Genomic DNA, 17,754 nt, shown 5'->3' with positions numbered 1-17,754 from the left:
TCCAACGGGCCTGGTCCAAGTCAGGTCTCAGGGGGAGAAACTGTGCCCCCGGTGTCACAGAGAACCTGCTTTGAGGGCCCCAAGCCAGAAGGCCCTATTCAGTGGGTCAGGACAGCACTTGTTTCATTTTCCACAGTTGCTCCTCTCTCCTCCAGCCAGAGTTCCGCGTGACCAGAGCCTCTTGCAGACCAGACGGTGTGGGACCCCCGGACGCCATGGGACAAGCAGGGCCATCTCTTCCCCTGGGTGGGGGAGACCCACATCTGGCTACGGCCAGTCCATCGTCAGAGATGCAGAAGTGCTAGAGCATCACTACCCTCCCTGGTCCTGGGGTACAGGCTGATAGGTGGCATCTCTCCCCTTTTGTTTTTCATTCAGAAAGAGCTACTGTGTGTCCGTGTTGGCCAGCTCGGGGTGTCCCTTGTCTGTTCCCAAGCTCCATTTCCCTGTCACTGGCCAGACAGTGAGAGAAATCCAGGCTGGCCTGTGGGGCTGGGGAGAGGGCAGCCCGTGGTTTTGGGGGAGCAGGCTGGTCTGAGAAAATAAGGCAGGAGTGGCTACGGCCAAGGGGAGGGGTGATGCAGCTTCCCTGGTGGTGGCCAGGCCCCTTCCTTTTACAGACGAGGAGCCTGGCTTGGGGAGAACAGCAGAGCATTTCTAAAGTCTCCTAGCAAGGAGGGTGCAGGGACCAGAGGGGAGCCTCCGAGCTCGGGGTCCGCCCCCTCGGTCCCCAGCCTTGTCCTGCAATGGGAGGTACCGTGGCCTTGTGCTGGCGGAAGTTGGAGGTGCTGCCCCCTGCACCTCTTACCTGCAAGGACCTTGGCAAATGCTTTCATCTCTCGAGCCTCAGCGTTCTCACCTGGACCGCAAGGCTCGGAGGCCCCTCCGGCTCCGAACCCTCGCGGGGTCACATGGGGATCAGACCAAACGGGGTGCCTGGGCGGTCCTCCGTGCAAGTTCCAGACCAAAGCTGTCCAGGGGCCCTGGGCCACCCGGACAGAATGCGGGGACAGGCCGCTTCCTCTGGTAGAGGCAGCCAAACAAGGGAGGACACAAAGGGCCGGATGCAAACATTTGTTCCCAAGGGAAATGGGTGCTGCTGGCAAACTGGAGTGTCCTCTTCTCCTTTCAAAGCGCACCAGGTCAAGCAGACCCAGGATGAGCCGCCAGGCGAGTTATTGGTGTGACACGCATCTGTGGCCGCCCAGGAAAACAGCATGTAAATATCACCCAAGATCAAGGCCATTCACTAGAGGGCCCGGAACAGGGCTCCGCGTGCACCTGCCGAGGAATGTTCTTCGTGCTGGGACAGGCTGTGGTGCCAGTGATCTGGTTTCCTTTGCGGAAATTTGCAGAATGTGGACAGAACTGACTTTCCTTCCATGGGCTGAACAGAAAGAGCTCCTGACCAAGATGCTCCTGTTCCAAGTGTCTCCGCCTTCCCGGGCAGGTGGGAGACTTGGGCCCCCACGTGAGGCCCCACCAGGGGTGGGTAAGATAAGTCCTTACAGACGCTGTGAGCACAAGTGCCCTGGGCTGGCCTGGCTCCAGCCCCCTGCTCTCGTTCACCCCTTAGCGGCCGTCAGGAAGTGAATTCAGTGTCTACTCCAGACCTCCGACTGCCATGGGGTTCAGCAGCCCCTCCGTCCCCCAAAGGGACACAGAGATAACATTTTGATGAGTCCCTCTTATGCAGCAGGCCCCCTGCTCACTGATTTCATTTTGCAGAGTGGACACTGGGGCTGAAAGTTTAGGCAGCTTGCCCAGGTGCACCACTTCATCGGGGAAGGCTGGTGTGGTAGTCCAAGGGGAGGATGGGGTGTGGGCTCAGGGTAGGCCAGACCCCGGCCCAGGTCCACCGTCAGCTCACTTCGAGGACGTGCCAGCATCCCGGGGTCTCGGTGCCCTTGGAGGGTGGGACAGAAGGAATTCATTCCAGACTCCCCACCTCACAGAGTATTGAGAGTTTCTAGCGAAAATAAGGTCACGGCAGCCTCAGGACTTCTTGGTTCCCAAAGCAGTTTTCATTTCAACCCTCGCTGTAGTCTGTGGGTGGGAGGGGGCAGGAATTATCCTCCCCTTCAGAGGTGCCCCCAAGCACCCCCCAAGTCCAGAGGCCAGTCCAGCTCAGCTGATCCCAAGTGTGGGCCCACGTGTGGGTCCACACGACCCACCAGGCACATCACTGTCCCAGGTCCTTGTCCTACGCACAGCTCAGCCTCTGAAGGCGGTGATGTCCCTGCAGCCCCGATCTGCAGTCCTGACTCCATCTCTCGTACCTCTGTGACCTTGGACAATGACCTTTCTGAGCCTCAGTTTCATCACCTCTAAAGTGAGGATAAGAACTCTGAGCTGGGGACTTCCCTGGTGGTCCAGTCGGTAAGACTCCACACTCCCAATACAGGGGGCCCGGGTTCGATCCCTGGTCGGGGAACTAGATCCCGCGTGCATTCTGCAACTAAACGTGCCGCAGTGAAGATCCCATGGCCCGCAACTAAGGCCCGGCGCAGCTTAAATAAATATTCTTTAAAAAACAATGAATATTCTCTTTCTGACTTACTTCACTCTGTATGACAGTCTCTAGGTCCATCCACGTCTCTGCAAATGACCCAATTTCGTTCCTTTTTATGGCTGAGTAATATTCCACTGTATATATGTACCACAGCTTTTTCATCCATTTGTCTGTTGATGGGCATAAGTCAGAAAGAGAAAACAAATATCGTATATTAATGCATATATGTGGCACCTAGAAAAATGGTACAGATGAACCAGTTTGCAGGGCAGAAACAGAGACACAGATGTAGAGAACAGACGTATGGACACCAAGGGGGCAAAGCGGCGGGGGTGGGGTGTGGTGGTGGTGTGATGAACTGGGAGATTGGGATTGACATGTATACACTGATGTGTATAAAATAGATGACTAATAAGAAATATAAAAAAGAAAAGAAAATTCAAATAAAACAAACAGTGAATGTTAAAAAAAAAAAGAGCTCTGAGGTGGCAGGGTGGTTGTAGGGAGGGGTGATGAGTACAGAGGTCCCAGCCCAGCACCTGGCAGACAGTTGGCGCTCAATTAACAGCTGCTTTGGTTGATGCCTGCAAAGATGACACTTGCCATGAACACGGAGGCTTTCTGACAGCGTCTCGGGGCTGCTCAGAGGATGCTGCTGCCTTTGTGCGCCCTCCCTCCTTCCCTTCTCCCTCTCCCCCTTTCTCCCTCCCCCCTCCCCCCCCCCCCCTCTCCTCCCCCTCCCCCTTCTCCCTCTCCCCCCCTTTCTCCCTCCGCCCACACACCTCTCTCCACCTGCCCTGCTTCCTCCCTTTCCTCCTTTCACACATGTATTTGGAGTTGTAACTTGCCAACTTGTAAAAAGGAGTCAAGGTGGCCATTAATAAAACAAAACTAGTATAATCACTACAACGGGGGGAAAAAGAGAAGCCGATGTCCCTGGAGAGGGGCAGTGAGTGACACTGCCTTCAAGATCCTGGTGAGGTGTAGCGTCCACCCCTTTACATGGAAAGTGTTTGAACGCGGGGCTGTCTACATCTTCTCCATGTAGAACCAGGGTTCCTGGGGCAGGTCTGGAGCTGGGAAACTTTTCAGGCCTTCAGGTCCTCCTGTCACCTTCTATTTCCAGGTAGGAAGGCTGAGTCCCACGGTCAGCGTGAGATGGGACCAAATATCACAGTTCTGGACGGTCTGAAGCACCGTGTGCCTTGGCTGTTCCTGGCTCAGCGGGCAAACACCTGAGACAGGAAGGGAGCACGATTTCCCGTGTGACGGGGCAGCTCTGGGGAATCTGCTTTGGTGAGAATTCAAGTTTCAAAGTCTAGAGAACATGACGTGGAGTTGCAGTTAGTGGGGATTTGCTGCTCTCGGCCACTCTCTGGGCTGGAATTCACACGTCATCCAAGCCCCATCTCCCACATCATCCATTTAGAATCAGACTTTGGGGAAATCACACTTAACCTGAAGCTTGGTGGGGTCTTTTGTGTAAAATAGAAATGATACTTCCTCCGTCTGCTCACGGGACTTTTTGTGAAGGAAAGGAGAAGGATGTTGAAGTATTTCTTAAAGCACAACACTGCCGCCAAGGGTAGGATGTCACCAGACTCGCTTGCCTTGGCCCAGGCTCCCCTACCCCATCCATCTGTCCATCGCTTGTGACTGAGAATGCCTGGAAGTTCTGGTTCCACCTTGCGCCCTTCAGCCCTGGAATCCGTTTGTGATTCTTGCCCCAGGTTTCTCTAAGACTTCCTTATGTGCCTCTACTTGGTAGCCTATCAACACGTCATTTCATTTTTTTTTTTTTAGATTTTTTTTTGATGTGGAACATTTTAGAGCCTTTATTGGATTTGTTACGGTATTGCTTCTGTTTCATGTTTTGGTCCTTTGGCCGCGAGAAATGTGGGATCCTAGCTCCCTGACCAGAGATCAGTCGTGTACCCCATGCGTTGGAAGGCGAAGTCCCAGCCACTGGACCACCAGGGAAGTCCCGACATGTCCACACTGGCTGCTTGACTTGGATTTGTGTAAATGGACTGACTTCTACATTGTGGTTCTTCTCTTTATACGTGTTGTCACACATCCGATATCATACAGAGAATATTAAGCAGAAGAAAGGCTTTAAATAACGTAAGAACTCCCAAATCTCTCTGCCCTCATTTCTTTTAATAAACTAAATTCCTTCCCTCCCTCCTAAATATAGTGCCAACTGTATCCACTCCTGTTCACCTGGAGTTAGGGAAAAACAAACCCTTTGATAACAAGCAAACTCCTGTTAAAATCTCCACCCTGTACTTTGGGGCTACTCCCCAGATTCTGAGCTCAAATCTCAGGGTTCTGAGCTCAAATCTCAGGGGAGTTCGGCTCTGTCAAGTTTAGCAATCTTTGCCCTCAAGGCAGGAACCGAGCATCATAAACTCCACCCCCTGAAAAAGACCTGCCCCGCCCCCGGCCCGGCTTGGAGAGGAGGCCGCTGCGGGAGAGTGGGCCCTTCCTGTTGGCCCTGGGCAAGGGTTTCAACCTGTGTGTACCTTTGGGGTAATGGTTGTATCTGCCTGGTCCAGTCGGTCTCATCAATAAGTGGGGCTCCCATCTTGGCACTCGAAATCCGTTGGAACACCTGAATTCTTCTTGCTCCAGGGATGCACTAGTTTCCCAGGACTGCCTTTAACAAACTTGGTGGCTTAAAACAAGAGAAATTTACTCTGTCACAGTTCTGAAGGCCAGGAGTCTGAAATCAGGGTGTCTGCAGGGGTGCACTCCCTCCGGAGGCTCTAAAGAAGGATGCTTCTTGCTTCTTCCGGCTCCTGTGGCCCCAGGAGTTCCTTGCCTTTTGGCTCCCTCACGCCAACTTCTGCCTCTGTCTTCACATGGCCTCCTGCCCTGCTCCCTCTGGGTGTCTCTTACAACGACACTTGTCGTGGGGTGACTCAGGTTGGTCTCATCTTGAGGCCTGTAAGTTAATTGCATCTGCAAAGACCCTTTTTTCCAAATAAGATCACAGTCACAGGTTCCAGGAGTTGTGATGTGGATACCTTTTTTTTTGAGGCTACCGCTCAACCCACTACGGGTACTATGTCCAAATCTCCTCCTATTGACTGCATGGTATCAACCTGGGCTAGTTTCGGTCAGAAACAATTACTTACCAGCTGTGCTTCCTTAGCTAAGTCATTAGATAAGTTGGCCTCAGTTTCCTCATCTGTATAATGGGGTTGCTAACACCTACCTCAATGGATCATTGTGAAGGATTAAAATGAGACAACATGGAAAGCCCTTAGCGTGATGTCTGGCATTTGACACGCACTTCATTCAATAAGCAGCTTATTCTTATGATAACTTTAAAAGCCTGTCAGGTACTTGGCACACGGCGGGTGCTAACAAGGGCTCTCTAATTTGGAATCTGCGTGCGAGATGAGAAGCAGGGAGACAGGGTGGGTGAGACAGGAAGCAAGGCCCTCTTCTCTTCTGCTGCTTTGGCATTCAGCTAACTGAATGGGTAGAGAATAAAAGAGATTTTTTCGAAAGTCCTTGAAAGTTTTTGATGAACTATGGAAAAAAAATATGTGCTGAATATATGAATGAATAATTGAACTCGCTTTCTATGCCTGCATACATCAGCCACCGAGGGAAGAGGTGGCGGGATTTGAGGACAGCAGAGTATCCAGGTTGAAGATGGGAGAACCCACTCATCACGACCAGAGGCAGAATGTTAAACCCAACCCTCTGGAGAGTATGGGAAGTACCACCTGAGGAAGCCAGGCCGGGGTGACACTAATTAGGAGAATCAGGTCCAGCCTCAACCCTCCAACCAAGGAGATTTAGGACTTTGATCAGGGTGGCTCCGAGAAGGAGGTGGAATTCTCAGATAGGGTGAGGGGTGAGCCTTGGTTGAGGAAGGAAAGACGGGGAGCATATTGGTGTCCTGGGGTGGCCATAACGGAGTCCCACAGTGGGCAGCTTTACTTTATTTTATTTTATTTTTTGACCGAGCTGTGCAGCATGTGGGATCTCCTTTCCCTGATTAGAGATCAAACCCGCGCCCCTGCATTGGAAGCATAGAGTCTTAACCACTGGACCACCAGGGAAGTCCTCCGGTGGGCAGCTTCAAACAGGGGAAATGTATCCTCTGAAGGTTCTGGCGGCCAGAAGTTTGAGATCAAGGCGTTGGCAGGGCCATGCTCTGTCTGAAGGCCCTAGGAAGGAATCTGCTCCGTGCTTCTCCCTTGGCTTCTGTGTTGCCGGCAGTCCTAGGTCCGATGTCACGTGACGTTCTCCTCGGTGTCTGTCTCCGTGTCTCTCCTCTTCTTGTAAGGACTCCAGTCATACTGGACGAAGGGCCCACCCTACCCCAGGACGACCTCATCTTAACTTGATAACATCTGCAAAGACCCTATTTCCAAATAAGGTCACCTTCTGAGGTTCTGGGAAGGCTGTGAGTTTTTCGGGGACATATCCGACCCCATACAGGAAGGAACGTGAAGGAGAGAAGGAACAAGCGGGGCTGACCACAAGCCTTGCTCCCCCCGTGCCTGCCCCTGCACCAGGATCCGGCCGTTTGTGGTTCACAAAATGTCCCCCAAACAAGCCTGGGGGAGGGCGGGACCATAGCGCCCCAACCTTGTCATCTCCCCAGCCTCCCCTTCCCCGCTCACGCAAACCCGCTCCACTGTCCCGTCCCCCAGGTCAGAATCCTGAGGCTGCCCTGGACGCCCTCCACTGTCTCGCTCCCCTCCCCTCCCCTGTCAACCTGTGTCACTTTCACCCTTCCTACCCCATGGGTCCCACTGCTTCGCTCCATCCTGGGTCCCCGTCGCAGCCTCCAGGGTCGGGGGCTGAAACCCCTCCATCCAGTGGTGGCTGAGTGACTGCTGATGACCAGCAGGTCCTCGCCCCAAACCTTCAAGGCCTGTCCTCTTGGCCTCTGATGCCGGGACCTCTTCCAGGTGGCTGCTTCGCAGGGGTGCCATGTGCGCTTTGGGGATCCAGCTGAACCCAGCACTGGCAGTTCAGGGGTGGGGGCCACCTTGCCTCCTGCCCACTGCAGCCCGGGCACTGGTCCATCCCAGCACCCACTGCACAGCTCACCTAGCAGTGTTGCCCGGGAGGAGGAATTCCATTCGCTTACTTAACGTTCCCCCGGCACGCAGTGCATATCCTGTAACTGTCTGCAAGGGCATGATCCCCATTTTATACGGAGATATGGACACTCAGAGCAAACAGCTCACATCATTCAGCCAGTGGGTGACAGCCAAGCTTCAGACCCCCCAGCCTCAGCCAGCAGAAAAGACACGCGCAGGATCCCAGAGTGACCCGTCACTCTGTGGGGCCCCGTCACCAGCCCCCAAGAGGCTGAAGCCTGGGCAGATTTGGGGCAGCACATCAGGGACCACAGAGGGTTACTGAGCTCTTCTCTCGGTGCTCATACCAAACTTGCAGCCCCTGCTTGGGATCCCACCCAGATACGCTAACCATCAGAGTCTCCCTCTGCCGCAAACCCTCCCTGACCTGCCTCTCGGCCCATCAACCCGGTTTGTTCGGGGCAAGATCACTGTCCACTTGGGCTCACGGGTCAGACACGCAGGAGTACCGGGGAGTCCTCTCTGTCCCCGTGGTCTCGCCTGAGGTTGGCCTCAGCTCTAAGCACCCCCTCACCCCCTCAACCCACCTGCCTCTCCACCTGGGCAGGGCCAGATCTGGCCCGTCCTCCCAGGGCTGCATCCTAACCTGTCGCCCTGACCCACATCCCCTGACACCTGGAATCTGCAGACAGTGACACTGTCACGGCACTTTACGTGTCAATGGCTCCCCTCACCTACTGACCAACCCAACTGCTTTGGGAAGCGTCTGGCCTCTGCCTCTGTTCCCGGCACATCTCCTATCCTCTCGATAGGGCAGTTGCCACCCTGCCCTGTCCCTCCCGTGCCCCCTGAGGCTTCTGTGATCACCTGGGACGCTCCATTCTCCCGGGTGGGCGTGGCCAATGGGTTCAGAATCAACAAGAGAGAAGTAGCTCAGCTCTCTCCCCTTGAGTAGGACAAGCCGGGAACCCTGGGTCCCATCGCGGTAAACTGCTCCTTAAGTCACCTTGCTTGGACTTCCTTCTTAGACCCCACAGGTGCTTCCTGGGATCGCCGCCGGGGATCACCTCCCAGCTAAATTCCTTCAACTGAATCCTAGTTCAGGGTCAGCTTCTGGCTTAAATCCAAGCTAAGCCACCACCTCCTTCCTCTCCCGGCATAGCTGTGTCCACACCCACCTGTGCATTTATTCCTCCACGCCAGGGCTCACTGGGCCCCTCGCCCTGCAATGCCCTGCCCCACAGCTATACTCTGAAAGCAACGGAGCTCAGACTCAAGCCCAAGCCTCCAGGATCTCAATCGTCACTGACATCCACCAACTAGGTGACTTGCGAGTAAAGTAACCGCCTAGAGCCTCAGTTTCCCCACGCAGAGTGGAGGTGATGGCAATCACCCCAGGGTGTCGTGAGGGATTAGGGAGATAATAGAGTGTGAGGCTCGCCAGTGGAGATGGGGACTGCCTTCTCGGTGCTCCCCACCCTGTTTATACCTCTTGCTGGCATCTATCCTGGGCCCTCTTCTGAGGTGGTGGGTTGACGGTGTTGTCCCCGTCAGCCTGGGAGCCCCTTGAAGGTACCAATGTCCCCATAGCCTCCAGCACGACACCTGTCACGTGAAGCAAGAGCCAGTTCCTTCTCACTCTGCTCCCCGATAATCACTCCCCTGGAAGCACTTTGGCTTAGTCCACGGAGAGGAGAAGCAGGCTTGGGGTCAGACAAGTAAAAAAGAACTTCCTCTCTTGCTCTGCAGAAAGCCTCCAGGCTCAGAATCACAGCTGGGTCATAAGTCTGGAAGTAAAACCATCACCAAATGAGAGAGGAAACCAGAGAACCAATTCCACTCTCGGGTTCGTTCAGTCTCGCACGTGCAAAGGTGAGAGAGACCGAGGGCTTGTCCGCCTTCCCCTCCCCGCCTGCGTGTTCCCTTCCTCCTTATAAGGGTCATCCTGCATGTATGTGCAACACATGGACACATTCTTGAACAAGAACTGCACAGCTGGCTTAGAGCCTCTGATGATGTGGGTGTGAAAGTACTAATTAGGATGGAGCTCTAATAATAGGAGCTTTGGGACAGAGACAGTGTCAGGTGGGACCGAGGCTCGGCTCCCGTGGGGACTGCACTTGCCTTTGCGGTACCCGCAGTGGGGCTGCGGGCCATCAGGGGTGCGCCCGGGGAGCACCTATCCTTCTCTGGGCACTTTCTCACTTGATGCACATCAGCCACTTTTACCAGGGGAACCAGGCCTTGAAAGCAGTTTCTGACTCCCAAGATGGCCAGGTACCACCTTCCCACTCTGTCCTTCCCAGAGAAGTTTGTGCTGGGAGGTGGTGCGGGGATGCTCCCCTGAGGCTGTGGGCATGGCGGCCGCACCTTGCGTACAACCCCAGTCTCTCCAGTTCCCCGTGCTCCTCCCGGCGGGCGTCCCAGAGCGTCTTCCTTTGGGGCTACCTCCTCTCGAATTACTGAGAGCTGGCATTTGGGGATCTGGCAGACCCGGGTTCAAATATAGGGCTCCCAACACACAGCTGGGTGGCTGGGTTGGTTCACATCGCTGCACCTCAGTTTTCCCATCTGTAAATGGGGCATCATGTTACTATTTCCCAGGGCTATTATGAGGAGACAATCAAATAACGTAGGTAACAATACTTAGTCAGTGCTAGCACTTGAACGTCTTCTGCAAGCACTAATTCTAGTCTCCTCCCCCGCCCAGCCGCCACCTTCCTGGTTCTAATCCTCTACCTCAGCCCAGCCGACATCCGTTTTGGGGGAACAGAGGTGTCCACTGGGGCTGAGGTAGAGGAACGGATTGGAGGTCTGCTGTAGAACCTGGCACCTATCATTGGCAGTGCTGTATGGAATACTTAAAATCCTGCCAACAGGGTAGATCTGGTGTCATGTGCCCTTACCACAAAAGAAAAAAGTAAACGAAAAACAAGTTTTTAATAAAGGAGGCGGAGGGAAACTTTTGGATGAATAAGTTCATGGTCTCGATTGTGGCGATGGTCTCATGGGTGTATCCTTATCTCCAAAACTCATCAAGTTGTACACAGGAAATATATACAGCTTTTTGTATTCCAGTCATACCTCAATAATGTGGTTTCTCTGGGTTTTAAATTTGCCTCGGAAAATCATACTGTTGCTTGCAGTGTAGGTAAGAAAATGCACGTGTAACAGGAAAACAGCTGCCCCACCTCCGCAAAGCTTTTGATCCTGAACCTGTAACAACACCAGGAAGGAGACCCAGCTAGAAGGGCAGGTGGCCAGAGATGGTGGAAACGCCCTGGGTTTGGAATCAGACAGCCCTGAGCTGGAATCTTTTTATTTTTTAATAGATTTATTTATTTTTATTTATTTATTTTTGGCTGCATTGGGTCTTTGTTTCTGCTCGCAGGCTTTCTCTAGTTGCGGCGAGCGGGGGCTACTCTTCGTTGCCGTGCGCGGGCTTCTCGTTGCTGTGGCTTCTCTTGTTGTAGAGCATGGGCTCTAGGCGAGCGGGCTCAGTAGTTGTGGCTCACAGGCTCTAGAGCGCAGGCTCAGTAGTTGTGGAACACAGGCTTAGTTGCTCCGCGGCATGTGGGATTTTCCTGGGCCAGGGAAGATCCTGGACCCCAGTCCCTTGTATTGTCAGGCGGATTCTTAACCACTGTGCCACCAGGGAAGTCCCCTGAGTTGGAATCTTGACTCTAGCCCACTCTGGCCAAGACCTGGGACAAGTTATTAGCTTCCCTGGGCTTCTAAAACGTCCTTTACAAAAAGCAAGTAATTACATCTGCCCCCCAGGTGGGCAGGAGGCATGAGATTTACTTAGATGATGACGTAGTGAAACAGTCTAGTCGGCCTGGGGGGGTGGGCACATATGGTGATGGGTAACCCATCCATGCTGGTTTCCTTTCTCATCTCTCCCTCTTTAAATACCCAGGGAGCCTCAGCCTCAGACTGGCACCCTCAGGACCTCCATCTCAACCCATCAGAACCTCCCCCATCCTGCCCCTCCAGAGCAACCTTGTGTGTGTGAAGCGACTTGGGACTGCAGGAACAACCTGGTCTGGTTGATCGTCAACCTATAATCCACAACACAGAGGACGCGTCCTTCCTTGTCAGCCGACTTATCAAGAGGTGTATAGTTTAGAAATGCGACTGTGGATCAACGAAGGTTTTTGCAGGGAAGAGCTCTGAGACTTCTTGGAATAAGTGTATTTGAAACAAAAATTTCAAACTGTAGTCAGCCAACGTCTGGCTGATATCCATGAGGGGAACCCAGGAGGCCGGAGCTCCAGTCCCTCTCCCCCCTGACCTTGAACAAGGTCTTTCCACTGAGTGCTGGGGCAGGAAGGGCTCTTACAGGTCAGAGAGGGGAAGCACCACCCAGGGATCCCTGGTCAGGGAACTAAGATCCCCCGTGCCGTGCGGCGGGGCGTGGTCAAAATAAATGAAAAAAAAAAAAAAAGGGGGGGGGGGGGGGAGTGGGTGGGATTTGGACACAGGCACGCAGGGTGGAGACCGCGCCAAGACCTAGGCAGACGTCGGGGTGATGCGTCTACAAGCGAAGGAGCGCCAAAGACGGTCAGAAAACCTTCAGAAACCAGGGGAGAGGCCTGGAACTGTCTGCCTGGGAGCCCTCGGAAGGAACCTGCCCTGTGCACACCTTGATCTCGGATTCCGGCCTCCAGACTATGAGAGAGTACGTGTCTGTTGTTTAAGCCTCCCTGTGCGCGGTGCTTTGTTAAGACAGCCCCAGGAAACTTCCACAGGGGCCCCGTAGTAAGTGTTAATTTCTGCTCTGGAGCAATCAGCCACACAGAGTTCCTCAAACTCACTTGAGCCAGGCTGCATCCAGGGTGGTTGGATCCCTCCACTGAGAGGCTGTGAGAGGGATTAAGTGAGCACCAGCAGGGGACAGATGCTCAAGGGAAGAACTTCCTTTCTGGAGATCATTTCCTTTTTTTTGTTTTTTTTGGAAAACAGCACCTTTAGGAAAAAATACATCTAAAGTCTGCGTTCAGAGCAGAGGCCTTGAACACTGCAGGGCGAGTGGGTCCTGTCCGGTGCCTGGAGGAGGGGATGGGCAGCCCTCCCTCCAGTGCGTCAGCGAGGGTCCAAGGGGTGGGGACTGTGCTGTGCTGGACGTGTGTCCAGGGCGTTTGTGGCGCCCCAGGTCGTGTCCCCGTGACCGTGAGCAGGTCCTGGTAGCTCCACTGTGCCTGCGTTTCCTCACTCGCTGGGGGGTGGTCATCACTCCTGCCCTCCCAGGCCTCTGCAGCTGCCGTGTTGGTGGCATCCAGTGACTCTCCGAGGGCCAGGGCGTGGAGTTGACAAGGGATATCAACGCGTTTCTGGCGAGCCGTCCATGTGCACAGCCCCCCACGGGGGAATCCTGAGGCCCCAAACGTCCTGAGTTTCCTCCACCACCAAGTGTGATGCTTATTTGGCAGGAAACCCTGCCCTGAGCTGACAGGAGGCTCTTCACTGCTCTCATTGCACTTCTGGTGAGTAGAAGTGCATCTGGCTGTGGAAATACCGAGGTTTGATTATTGAGGAACGAGGTGACCCGCTGGAGAGGTCAGGAATGTTTGGTACACGCTTCAGGTGACTATTAAAATCTGAGAAATTTTGGTCACTGTGTATCAGAACGTACCTGGCCCCGTGCTGGGTGCTTGCTAGACCTCGCTCCGTCTTCTAATGAGGAGACGCAGGAGCGAGGGTCCCAGAAACCGCCCAAGAGGCCAGAGAGCCGCGGGGCAGTGGGACCTGGAGTAGAGCCTGTGCCTGCTCATTGGAACTAAACTGTGTGTGGGATTCCTGGGGCCACTGTAACAAGGTACCACCGACTGGGGAGGGGGCACTTAAAACCACAGAAATGTTTTTGTTCACAGTCTGGAGGCCAGAAGTCCTAGATCAAGGCGTCAGCAGGGCTGGTTCCTTTTGGAGGAGAATCCTTCCCAAGTCTCCTCCAGCTTCCCGTGGTTCCGACAATCCTTGGCGTTCCTCGGCTTACAGACGCCAACCTCTGTCTCCGTCGTCACAGGGCCTTCTCCCTGTGTGTCTCTCTCCGCTCCCCTACTTATAAGGGCACCAGTCACATTGGATTTAGGGCCCACCCTGATCCAGTACAACTTCGTCTTAACTAATGACCAGAAGTGTGTGTGATATGGGGCTGGAGAGAGGAGAGGATGACTCCAGGAACTGATGGGTGGGGCCGATGCCCTGTGGGGCTGCTGAGCTCAGACTAGCATGTGTTGAGTGGAGATGCCCAGCAACCTCCAAGGAGATGCATCGGGGCAGCTGGGGCACAGGTCTGAGCCTGCCAGTGTCCGGCAGGTGTCTCCCAGGTACGATATCGCGCAGCCTCTGAGCTGGTAGGCAAGTGACTGGACAGGGTCTGGCCACCCACTTTGCAGGAAGCCGAGTGACAGTCTGTCATGCTGCTGTTGGCTCTATGGCTCGACGCGAGTGAGGCCTGAGTCTTCTGCACCAGCGTCCCAGGCTCTAGACAGCACTGTCCCTGACCTCTAGCCACTGCTCTGGACCAAGGGGAACTGTGCCAGGGTAAGATGAAGTGGAGCATTGGGAAGACAGCAGTCCCTGGAGTCACGAAAACTGGAGGGTGAATCCTGTCTCCATCCCTACAGCTGGCTGACCCTGTAATTCATCATCCAAGCAGGGACACATTTGAGAGCAGAAGGGGGCACTGTTAAATATTACCCAGGACAATAGGCATAAACGGGACAGTCCTAGGCACCTGACATGTGTGGATACCCCATCTGCAGCTTAGGAAAGTTACTGAACCACTTTGAGCCTCAGTGTGCTTATCTGTAAAGTGGGCATAGCTGTACTCACCTTCATAGGATCAAATGAAATACAGGATGCCTTCTAGAGAGGGCAGAAAATGGTGCCTACAACAGTAACACTAATGGAAGTCAAATCTGTACCCTCCCTGAGAACTCACTCATATGCCTGTTCAGACATTCAAGCCCCCCCAAACCCTCACTTCCTCTGTGCCAAGTCTGTGGTAGCCCCAGGAATCTGCACCTGCCTCCCTGCGCTGCTTGTGAAGTCCTTTCTCAACATTCACCTTGGCCTTTTAGGAATCTTTCCCAGGAAGAGAAACTGAAGACTGAAGAAACTGAAGACTCATTCTTTAGTCTGAGAATATTCACGAAGATGTTTGGTTCTTTCCAGTGGACTAAGGGCTTTTGTAGACGGGCTCTCATTAACCCTCACCAGAACGCTGCATTATGAGAGCTACAGCTATTCCCCTTCTGAGTCGGGTCCTTCCAAAGCAGAGGGCAAATCGAGCTTAAAGTGTGTTTCTGAGGTGCAGTCCTAGGGCAGCAAGAGTAAGGGAAAGAGAAGGAGAGAAAAACCACGGGGACAGATTATTGGGCTGTCCGCCACTTCCCACGAATGACAGCTGTTTGTTGGGTTCTGTGGGATGTTTAACAGGCCTCCTGGTGGGCCCACTGGGCCCCAGAGCATTCTAACCAGCTAGGGACGGAGCGATGTTGATTTGCTGGCTCCTTCCTGAATCCTGTTTCTAGTTGGTCCAAGTTCATTTGATGAAGTAACTCGCTCCCCTGGACTTTTGAGTTGTGTTTTTCAGCCCGTTGGTCGGTCCACCCCAAGGTGCAGAGCTTCACTCAGAAGCCAGAACAGGCGGGAGCAGCAGGGCCCCTAAGGGTCCACAGGGTTGGACACGGTGCTGGAGCCACTGCAGCTCCCCCTGTGGCAGGAGTGTGGCCGAGGCTGTGCTCCAGCCCTCACTTCGAGGCCAGTTAAGCTGGGGGTGGGCAGAGACTGTGATTGGGGCTCTCCACTGAGCAAGCAGCCAAGGTCTGGGGCCAGGAGGCGCCGAGTGGGTCTGGGGGTAACTGTGGTTGGGTGGATAATTCCCATTTTACATCCGAAGAAATGGAGGCTAGGAGATGTTCAGTAACTTGTCAAGAGGTGGACCCAAGTCTCGAACCCAGATACCCAGGCTCCAGTCCAGGCCCCTGTCCACCTGACCACAATGCAAGTAAGAGAAATGTGGACGCTGGGATGAATTGCAGACATGGCTCATGTCTATGGCCATGATTAACAGCTCACCTTTCCAAAAATGGAACCTACCTTCCTTTCAGCCTTCATTCATTCATCCCCTCGCTCACTTATTCATCAGGTAAGCACCTACTTGACTCCAGGGCCCTGTGCCTTCCGTCAACACCCGTATACTGTGCTCTGCCCACAAGCCAGACCCAGAGTCGGCTCAGGCTCCAGCGGGGAAGCAGTTACCTTTACTCTGGGGCGGAATGTCCCCCTTGCTGAGTAAGCTCTTCATGGTGAGTCTTCAGAGGGAGGAGTGAAGAATTGATGTGTAGAAATGAGAAGAAGTTCCCAGAAAAGGTGGCATTTGAAGTGACTCTTGGGGGATGAAGAGGATTTTAAAAAGCGGGTTCTGAGAGAAAGGGCAATCCAGATGGACAGCATGGGCCAAGGGCAGGTGTCCCGGCGTGCAGGACACTTTCAGGGAAGTGTGTCTGAAGCAGCAGCACAGGACTCCTTGTAGGTTTTGTTTTTGTTTTCTTTTTTCTCCACATGACCAGTTCCCTCACTGTCAGAGAGCACCCAGCCCTAGGCCTTCGTCACCTGCTCAGGAATTAGGTAACTGAAAACAACAGAGAAGAGGATCATGGACGGAAACTTGCCAACAGCGCCATCCCCCCATCAGCGTCTGCCTGAGGCTGTGTAGCTCACGGACAGCTTGAATATCCTCCCTGTTGATTTAATTACATACATGGCCAATGAAATGATCATGAAATTTTACTAAAAAGCCAGTGACATTTACAGAGATTACAGTAGGAACCCTCTCGCATGCACTCTCCCTCTGGCCCTGGGAACACTGGTCCCTGGGCAGTCCACTTTCCCTGGCTGGCGTCCAGACCAGCTAAAGTGCTAAGTAGAGGGGACACCATCCAAGCTGGGCTGAACCTGGAGTGGAAGGAGCCAGAGTCAGACTTTTTGTTTTGCATTTGGTGAGCCCTGCTTCTCCCCAGCTGGCGCTAGACGAAACCGATGACAGCACTTAGCACACGCGTTAGTTTTTTGAGTTTTTAACAAAGCTCACAAAGTAATCAGTGATTCCTCACTGAGTGTTTCCCAAAGGCTAGGCGCTGGGGGTGGGGAGAAGACCCTGGTGTTCGGGGGGGCCCAAGAAACACAGCAAGTCACTTGTGGCAAATGTCCTGAATAGGAGGTCAGAACAACACTGGGGTCCCGACCTGAAAAAAATTCCAACAACTTCTGCTGACGGTAGAAGCAAGGGGCGGCACGTTGGCACATGCTGAAAGGGGCCATTTGTTAACTGCCTGTGCCTGGGTATTTTTTGTGCTGCAGAGGAATACGAAGCTATAATGATTTATCGGTGTAAACGTTTAACGTTTACTTTGAGTAATACGGTTGCACCATTTCTCCCCAGCATCTCTCAAACATACCAGGATGCTGCCGATACGGCACAAAGCTTTCCGACGTTAATTGGTAAAGATGGTAACTCCACGATGCTAATCGACTCGGAGACATTAACCTCCTGGCTGCGGGGCTGGGAGTTTTGAAATGCGATCTCGGCAGCTGTAGTTATAATTGTTTAATGTCACATTGACCGGGCACGTTTACGATTTTTAACAACAGTCTTAAAAAGTCCAATGACATCTGTTGAGAGTTTAATTGTGAGTGTAAAAAAAAATCATTAAAGGAACAGTCAAGAGATCAATTTTCATACTGTTTAAATAACACGGTGGCCATCAGGCGGTGGCGGAATCTGGCGACATGAGTAATTTAATCTCCCAAGTCGCAGCGCCAGTGCACAGGAGGCAGTAGGGGAGGGAGGCGGACGGAGACAGAGAAAGAGGGAGCAGCGGGAAACAGGGATCGGCGAGAGCCAGAGAACAGAAATGGAAAAGTGGATATTTCCCCTCCCACCGGAAAGTATCTCCAACCCCGGCCTCAAGCTGGGCGTCCGCTTTTCCTCGGGTTTGGCTGGGGGCGGGGGCAGAACGGAGGAGGAGCAGCCGGCGCGAGCGGTCCGGGGGCTGGCGCCCCACGCCGCGGGCTCGGGAGTTTGCGCCCCTCCGCGCCACCACTTTTGTTCTGCGCTCCAGGCGCCGGGCCGCGGCGGGGCGGCAGTGCGCACGCGCGGGC

Source organism: Monodon monoceros, unplaced genomic scaffold, assembly GCF_005190385.1.
Source record: "Monodon monoceros isolate NGI ecotype Baffin Bay Population unplaced genomic scaffold, NGI_Narwhal_1 Super_Scaffold_6, whole genome shotgun sequence".
In the NCBI taxonomy this organism is placed as follows: domain Eukaryota; kingdom Metazoa; phylum Chordata; class Mammalia; order Artiodactyla; family Monodontidae; genus Monodon; species Monodon monoceros.
The sequence above is the reverse complement of the archived record's forward strand: the minus strand, read 5'-3'. Positions refer to the sequence as shown.